Source organism: Antechinus flavipes, chromosome 2, assembly GCF_016432865.1.
Source record: "Antechinus flavipes isolate AdamAnt ecotype Samford, QLD, Australia chromosome 2, AdamAnt_v2, whole genome shotgun sequence".
Taxonomy (NCBI): Eukaryota; Metazoa; Chordata; class Mammalia; order Dasyuromorphia; family Dasyuridae; genus Antechinus; species Antechinus flavipes.
In genome coordinates this window covers 662,370,838-662,380,027 of record NC_067399.1, presented here as the reverse complement: position 1 = coordinate 662,380,027, position 9,190 = coordinate 662,370,838, and positions in this window count along the sequence as shown.

The following is a 9,190-nucleotide window of genomic DNA, read 5'->3' as shown; positions in this document are numbered from 1 at the left end:
ACCCACAGTAGCTTTTACAAAGAGCACAGACATTTCCTCCCCCTCTGACACCTTGGGGAGGATATATTCTTCCCTGTACCTCCTCAGTGTCAGTTTCTAGGTTGCATTGGTCTCGTCCAGTTCATGGCCAAACAAAGCATTGCCTATTTGTGATAAACCCTTACTCCAAGTACCACTGGTCTGGGTCCTGAAAGTCAGTTGGGGATATTGATGGGCTTGCTGTAAACATGGACTCGGGTGGCTCACTCTCTGACTTCTCAAAGTCTCCTTTATCTAAAGTGAAAAAACAAACCCAAAGGCCCTTCTCATCGACAGGACACACCTGCCACGAATGGGAAAACCCAAGATCTCTCTCCTAACCATATTGTGTCTCCTCTCATGGTGATAACATTAGGATGGAAGAAGTATAGCCACAGAGAGGAGAAAGAGGTCCACTAGTACCTTTGGAATGGCTCCCGGTTGTGGTCACAAAGTCATAGCCGATCCAAAAAGCTCCCGGTTACCCCATGGCGAGCAGATCAGAAACTGGGAAAATCCAAGCGTCCTTTAAACCTTTTCCAGAGCTTATATCCCAAAGAAATACTAAAGAAGGGAAAGGGACCTGTATGTGCCAAAATGTTTGTAGCAGCCCTGTTTGTAGTGGCTAGAAACTGGAAAAGGAATGGATGCCCATCAGTTGGAGAATGGCTGGGTAAATTGTGGTATATGAATGTTATGGAATATTATTGTTCTGTAAGAAATGACCAGCAGGATGAATACAGAGAGGACTGGCGAGACTTACATGAACTGATGCTGAGTGAAATGAGCAGAACCAGGAGATCATTATACACTTCGACAACGATATTGTATGAGGACATATTTTGATGGAAGTGGATTTCTTTGACAAAGAGACCTGAGTTTCAATTGATAAATGACGGACAAAAGCAGCTACACCCAAAGAAAGAACACTGGGAAACGAATGTGAACTATCTGCATTTTTGTTTTTCTTCCCGGGTTATTTATAGGGAGAATCCAATTCTCCCTATGCAACAAGAGAACTGTTCGGCTCTGCACACATATATTGTATCTAGGATATACTGCAACATATCCAACATATAAAGGACTGCTTGCCATCTAGGGGAGGAGGTGGAGGGAGGGAGGGGAAAAAAAAATCGGAACAGAAACGAGTGCAAGGGATAATGTTGTCAATATAAAGTAATCATTAAATAAAAATTAAAAAAAAAAAAAAAAAAAAAACCTTTTCCAGTTACTTTCATGACATCTCATTGTACTACTGGAAAATGAGGGCCCCGAATCTTCCATGTGGAGAAGTAAATTAACAGCCCTCTGAATACATTAATAAAGACTGGGATCAGCGCTGAGTAGACTCTGTTATTCAACAATCTTGTGAAATAGGTAGTGGAGCAGGAATGATTAACCTCATAATAAATGGTTTAGATGGATTCCCAAGGGACCCACAGCCACTCAATATTGGATTCCAGGGTTCTTAGTCTCAGAGAACCACAGATTTAGAACCGAAAAGGATTTTGGTCATTTTCAGATGAAGAAACTGCGGCCCAAAGAGATTGTGTGATTTGTCCAGACTCACCCAGCGGATAAGTATCCGAGTCAGGATTTGCCCCCAAATATTCCTGATTTCAGTCTAGCAAAGATTTTCCTCCTCCTCTCTCTAATAAAGGCTCCAAGGAGCAGTGAAGTATCTAAAAAACAATTCAGAGCCTGAAGGAACAATGAAAGGGACTGGATATTCTCACCTGCATCATCACCTAGATTCTACCCCCTTTTCCTTCAATTTGCTCAGCTGAGCCAAGCGCCCACTTGGAGTGACTGCTATTAGTTTTGGGCACACGGCCAGTCAATCACTAGCCAACAGGGCTGCCCAACTTCCCTATGTCTCCCTTTCCCACCCTCCCACATATACACCTTTAATTGGGGGCAAATTTTGGCAGTTGGACAAAAGCTAGAGTTTTCCTTCACTCTAATCATTTTTTTTCTCTTTGAAATACTTTCTGCTCAAAAATGATCCAAGCAAAGAGTTCATGGTTCCATAAAATGGAGCATATCTGGGAAAGGACTCAGTCCTGGGAGCCAAGGTAGTGGGGTTCTCGGTGTCTGAAAGGAGGCTGTGGTTAGGCGGGAAAAGGGAGGCTTGGGAGGGCGATTTCATTGATTTTGCTTGTTTATAGAGGGGAAATCTGGATGTAGTCCATCAAGATATAGAGATAGATAGCAGGTCTCCAATCAGAGGCTGGATGACCCCTTGTCAGAAATAGCAGAGGGAATCTGCTCAAGAAGGATTTGTTGGCCATGAAGGCTCAGAGGTCCATGTCACCTCTAAGACTGTGACTTTCTAGGGTCCCTTTCTGTGGGGATTAGGTTGGAGTTGGTTCAATCCAGTGTGATTCCCGGAGCAAAGAACTGGGGAGCCAGGAGAGGCTATACCACGCCATGATGGAACAGTAGAGTAGCCTTCAATGAATTTAAATGAAGCTTTCTCCTCATAATCTAGCTTATCACTAGAGACCCAGTTAATCCTAAAGCTCGCTGAAAGGAGAAGCAAGGTTAATACTCTGGTACTTATTATAGGAAAGTAAATCCATATCTAAGCTCCCAAAGCCATCCCTCCGTTAAATCAGTATTCAATGCCTGTGAACAAATAGTTTTCAAAAGGATTAAACTCTATTAACAACAGAACAGAAAAATTGTTCTAAATCTCTAATAACAAATGCAAATTCAAGCGATGTATAGATTATACTAACTACCCACTAAATTGGCAGAAAAAGAAGGAATAATATTGCCAGGGCTTCAGAAAGCAGACACTCTACTACATTGTTGGTGGAGCTGTGAATTGGTCTAACCATTCTTGAAAAGAATTTGGAATTATGGGAGGAAAAAAGTAATTAAACTGCATTGATCTTGATCCGGAGATCTTTTGCCAGACATATGCGTAGAGATCAGAGACAGAAAATAAATATACCATTACTAGGGATAGGAGCCAGTTCTATGGTTTATTATTTTAGGAAACTTCCTGATCAATGCAGTTTGATACCTTCTCTGCACTTTACAATCTGAGAGTTGTCTATAAAGTAATCAAGGGGTTTTTTGATTAGATCCATAACTAGAACTGGGGGCCTGCACAAACAACAGGTTGACCAGAACCAGTTCTGTTTGGGGGAACTTCTACCCACCCAATGGTTTTCTGGAGAGAGAGGAGAAATAATGAGGTGCAAAGAGGGGCCTTGGGTCCCCCCCAACTAGGGGATCTGTGACTGCTTAGTGACTGTAAAAGCCCCTCCTTTTGGTGGGGAGATGGTGGCTAGAGACTTTATAGTCTAAAACTTGGGTTCAAATCCCAGCCTGGACACACTGACTTATGTGTAATTTAGGACAAGTGCCTACGTTTCAGAGTCTGAAGTTCTATAAAATGAGGACCCCACAGTCTCTTGGTCTCCATCTAGGATCCCTGGTAAAAATGTCCCGATGGCTTCAAGGTTGGTTTGGCTTAACCGGGTTTGGTTTTTGGTTTGGTTTTTTCTGTTACACAGGATCATGAAGTTTATCTGGAAATTATTATATTGTAGAAACCAGAGCCATTAGTACAGCTTTTTCTCAATCGTGGAAAGAGCACTATTTCTGGATTTAGTAACGGCTGGGTTTAAACCTCAGCTCTACTCCTTATGGAGCTTTGATAAACACACTCGCCTCACTGGGCCTCAGTTTACTCACCTGTAAAATGGAGTTGCCTGAAGCCTGTGTTTCCTCTCAGCTCTAAAGTCTACATCCTGTGGGTCAGTAAAATGTTATTTCACTTCAACCAACTTGTCTTCAAATGCTCTGTTCGGGGATCGGGGTTACGGAGCTCAGAATGGCCCTGTCCCTGAAGGAGCTTCAGATTCTCCTGAGGGCCCCCCCGAGGACTCACCAGAAAGGATGGGCAAAGGAATTTCTAGAGGGAAAGGAGCGTCGCAACGTGAGGGTTCGGGGGCTCAGGAAGGAACCTGCCGAGGAGGCAGCCTGAACTGGGCTGGGAGTGAGCGAGGGAATGTTGGGAAGAACTCTCCCCAAAGTGAAGACTTCAGTACCTGAGTATGTGTAACCTTTGGCTGGATTAGCATGGAAGGAAACCACCTGCCAGGGCTCTGGGTTCTGACAAACAGGGCCTGGAACCCCGGAGCTGGGCTGGAAGCCTTGCTGGCAGACGCCCTATTGCCCAACAATTCGCGAGGACGTCAGCTTGGCAGAACCACAAGGTGAGTGTAGAAATGAGCTTCCACTGAGCCACTTGTTCTTGTGAAACTTTCGCATGAGGTGATTCAGGGAGAGACAGAGACAGAGAGACAGAGAGACAGAGAGAGAGACGGAGAGAGAGACATAAAGACAGAGAAAGAGACAGAGACAGAGACAGATACAGAGACAGACAGAGACAGGGTGAGAGACAGAGACAGAGAGACAGAGACGGAGACAGAGACAGAGACAGACAGAGACAGAGAGAGAAAGAGACAAGGTGAGAGACAGAGACAGAGAGACAGAGAGAGACAGAGAGAGACAGAGACAGAGAGAGACAGAGACAGAGACAGAGAGAGACAGAGAGAGACAGAGAGAGAGACAGAGAGAGACAGAGAGACCAAGAGAGAGACATAAAGACAGAGAAAGAGACAGAGACAGAGAGACTGAGAGAGACAGAGACATAAAGACAGAGAGAGAGACAGAGACAGAGACAGAGAGAGACAGAGAGAGACAGAGAGAGAGACTGAGAGAGACTGAGACATAAAGACAGAGACTGAGAGAGACAGAGACATAAAGACAGAGAGAGAGAGAGAGACAGAGACAGAGAGAGACAGAGAGAGACAGAGATAGAGACAGAGAGACAGAGAGAGAGAGAGAGTGAGAGAAAGAGAGAGTGAGAGACAGAGAGAGAGACATAAAGATAGAGAAAGAGACAGAGACAGAGACAGAGAGAGAGAGACTGAGAGAGACAGGGAGAGAGATTGAGAGAGAGACAGAGAGACAGAGACATAAAGACAGAGAGAGAGAGAGAGACAGAGAGAGAGAGAGAGAGACAGAGACAGAGAGACAGAAACACAGAGAAAGACAGAGAGAGAGGAGGAAAGGAAGAGACAGGCAGAGACAGACAGAAACAGAGAGACAGAGAGAGACAAAATCAGAGAGAGAAAGAGAAGAGAAATGGAAGGGAGGGGAGGAGAGGAAGAGAAGACGGACAAATGTTAGCGCTTCCAGAGACAGGACAAATAGAACCCCTCATTTTACAGATGTGTCAACTCAGGTCCCCACAGAAGAAGTCACACGAGTCTGTAAGTGGCAGAGGAAGCGCTTGAACCCAGCTTTTTTATTTCGAATGCAGTGAGGTTTTTTCCCATTATATCACACATCCTGATTGAATGAATGGTTGCCCCCTGTCCTTCCAGTTTACCTGTCCCTTAGGAGGGGTCACAAGATCAGGGTTTAAAGTAAAAGAGACCTTAGAAGACCATCTTCTGGACAAGACCACAGCCCGGGGGGGGGGGGGGGGCGGTGATGGGCCCGAGAACACCCAGAGAGTGCCGACCCCCCTCGTGTGTGACTCGGACCCAAGTCCTCCAGTTCCACCAGTGCCGTTTCCGTGGTCAGGGTGAATGTTGAGACTACCCATGTCCAAGAGGACAAAGGGAATCACAGCCGGGCCTGAAGGGAAGGGAAACGAACGTCCAGCTTTGCACACTGACTCAAAGCCCCATGGAACCAGCCGCTGCCTGATCCGTGAGAGCTGAGAGAGCTGAGAGTTGGGGGTGACGGGGCCTGGTGGAAAGGGCTGGATTTCAATGGAGAACCGGGATCAAATCCAGGCTCAAGTCACCATTGTGGGACTCAGTTTACTTTTCTGTGACACAAGACTTAGCAAAACTGGCACGAGCTACCTCCCTGGGCAGTCCGGAAGAGAAAAGTTTTGTAAAAACTTGGAGTTGTTATTCTCCCCTCTGACCTGTCAACTTTTCACTTTGGAAGCTTCATTCCTGCCAAGGCACTGAACCCAATTAAAATGCAAATCTTTCCAGGAAGAAGTTCTCTGAGTGACATATTGCCCTTCATGTGTGAAAGGGCTCATGACATCTTTTCTGGGTAACTGTCGGCTGGGGTGAGTTATGTTCCCAAAGAAGGCAGCCCCCTGTCGTGGAGCAGGGGTTGGGGGTAAGGGCTTGGGTCCCAAGCTTGGCTTTGACATTTGCTTCCAATGTGTTGACCTCCAATGTGTTGGGTTCCAGCATTTCACATACTAAACGAGGCGCTTGGAAGAAATGGCTTCTGATGTTTTTCTGGCTCTAAATCATGGGGTTCCAAGGGTCTCCCTTTCCCTCACCCCCACATTTTAATCGAGGGAAAATTGGGGGGCTCTCAATCCTTCAGTATCTAAGGCCATCACCTGAATCCAACAATCCCTCTTCCCGTTTGCTGATTCTAAGCACGGTCATAATGGGGATGGGGAAGGGCAGAAGGGAGGGCAGCCCCTTGGGTGGCCAGAAGCCATTACTGGGGGCACGGGACCCCTCTGAAAGGGACATGAGGAGACAGAAAAGTGACGTGTCATCTCTACTGGCCGGGAGGTTCCACCCACAGACATTCTGTGTGTTCTGAGTTCTAAAGTCCCTTTCAGACGGGCTGTTCCGGGTTCTAGCGTTCTCTACCCGTCCCTCCCAGCCCTGACCATCCATGTTCTAAGCCAACCCTCCTCCCGTCCCCGCGGCCCAGCTACGTCCAGCTCCCAGTGGCCATCCTCACACTCCCAGGGAAGAAGCTGTTTTTCCTCCAAGTCCCGTCTCTGACTCATTCCTGGCCAGGGCCAAGACCTTTACCTCTCCAAGCCTTGTTTTTATTCTATGTAAATAGAGACGATAACAATAGCGGCCTCCTCCCTCCCTCGCAGGGATGTTCTGGGGATCAGGGGAGATGGTATCTGGGGAGTGATTAGAGCCGCACAGGGGCCCCCTGTCTACAGAGAGCCGCGTTGTTCTCAGGGGCGCTCCAGCTGCCGCTGTCTGCCCATGAAAGGTGGTATTGTGAGGCACCCTTGGCACCCGGACCGGCGCGCCGTTGCTATGTATTGACACAATAATGCAGGAGGCAGGAAAGCAGCCTCCTGCCCCTGCCCCCATTCTCCTTTTCTCTTGGCAATCATGGAAGAAAAAGGGAGAAAGGGAGGGAGGGAGGAAGGGAGGGAGGGAAGAAAGGAAGGAGGAAAGGAGAGAGGGAAGAAAGGAGGGAGGGAGGGAAGGAGGGAAGGAAGGAGGGAGGAAGGGAGGGAGGGAAGAAAGGAAGGAGGAAAGGAGAGAAGGAAGAAAGGAGGGAGGAAGGGAGGGAAGGAAGGAAGGGAGGAAAGGAAAAGAAAGGAAAGTGAAAGAAAGAAAAGAAAGATTTAGTGTTCTTCTTTTCCCCAGACTCAGAAAAGTCATAGGATTTAGAGCAGGGAAGGACCTTAGACACCATCTAGTCCAACTCCCCTGATTCAATGAACTAGCAGTTATTAAGCACCTGTTGTGTGCCAGGCACTCTGCTAGGCACTAAAGATAAAAAGATAAAATGAGATTATGCCCAGACTCAAGGAATTTACATTCAATTAGAATAAATTCTGAGTACAAATATAATCAATTATTAAGCACCTACTGTTTACCGGGGAGTCTGCTAGAGATAAAAAGACAGGATGAGACCCTTCCTGGACTCAAGGAACTAACATCTGATCAAAGTAGACCCTGAATACACATATATATGTACAATCAGTCAATAGGTTTTTATTAAGTACCTACTCTGTGCTAGACACAGGAAACAAAAACAGACTGGACTCAGAGAATTGACAATTTGCATCATAAAAAAGACAATCAAGTGAATGAATAAGCATCCCCTAGGTCCTGGATACTGTGACAGGTGCTGGAGATTCTAAGGAATCTGGTTTCATAAACCAGAGCATCCAAAAAGACAAATCCAGAGTAAAAGGAAGGCTCCTTTGAGATGTGGTACTGAGAGCTGGGGTGGGAGGAGGGGAAGACCTGGCTTTGGAAGAGTGGTCGAGGGAAAGATGGCGACCAGATGGAGGATCCATGGGTACAGCGGCCACCCTTTAGCTGCTGCTTTTTTTGTAGAGGAGGAAAAGGGGTTAGACACTGGAGAAGGTGGGAAGGACCTTGTGATCCGGGAGGGGAAGAGGAGGAACCAGCAAGTGGGAGGGGGCTCAGACCAGAAAACAGCAGAGGCCTGGAGAGTTAAGGGACTTGCTTCTTGAGTAGTAAGTAGAAGGTCCCATAGGCTGGCGAATTTTTCTGCTTGATGAATGAATGAATGAGCGTTTATTGAGCATTTACACTCTTCTAAGCCATGTGGAAGAGCCAGGAGCTTGCAATCTAATGGGGAGAGATAACATAAGGGAGGTTCCAGCTGCAAGGCTGATGGGAAGGTAGCCTGGTCCTTAGGGTGCATGGGCAAAGTAGACGAGAATGGTTCTTCCAAGTGAACACCATTTCTATTCATAAATCCACATTTTTTTAAGGTTGAACCAAGTGATAGTATCAAGGACTTTGGAGACAAGGGCTCTTTGTTCCAAGTCCTCAGTAGCTGTGGGTACTGGGTGGGGGGGAGAGGAAGGGAGCTCAGCAGTTTCAGAGACAATTGCCGGATTGACCGCCACAGGGGTGGGCCCTTCTGAAGGCAGGGCCGGGGGTCTGGACTCTTCGCCTTAGCTGCCCAGCTGTGCCCAGCTGTTGGTCAGTGGCTGGTCGGTGGCCCGCAGAGAGGGAGGGTGACAGCACGGGAATGGCTCCTCTGTACATCGGCTGTGGGGACCCATCACCGCCTGTCCACAAAGCTGAGCCACGCTCCACGCGGCGGTGGAGGAAGCAGAGTCCCCCCAGTCAAAACCTAATTCATTTATTAGCTTGTAATCCTGGGCAGATCCCTTTCCCCCTCTGAGCGTCCGCTTCCTCGTTTGCAAAATGTAGGCTTTCGACCAAATGATTTCTAAAGTGATTTCCAACTCGAAATCAATGATCTCGCTGTTCATCTGCAGCTCTCCCAGCTAATCTGAGTTCTAGACTGTACGCTCCATCAGGGCATGGAACCCTAGCAATAACAGTCAAGTTCAAAAGAGGGAAGAATTTTGGTGAAAAGATAATGAATTCAGTTATGGACACGAGCTGAGATTCCCAGG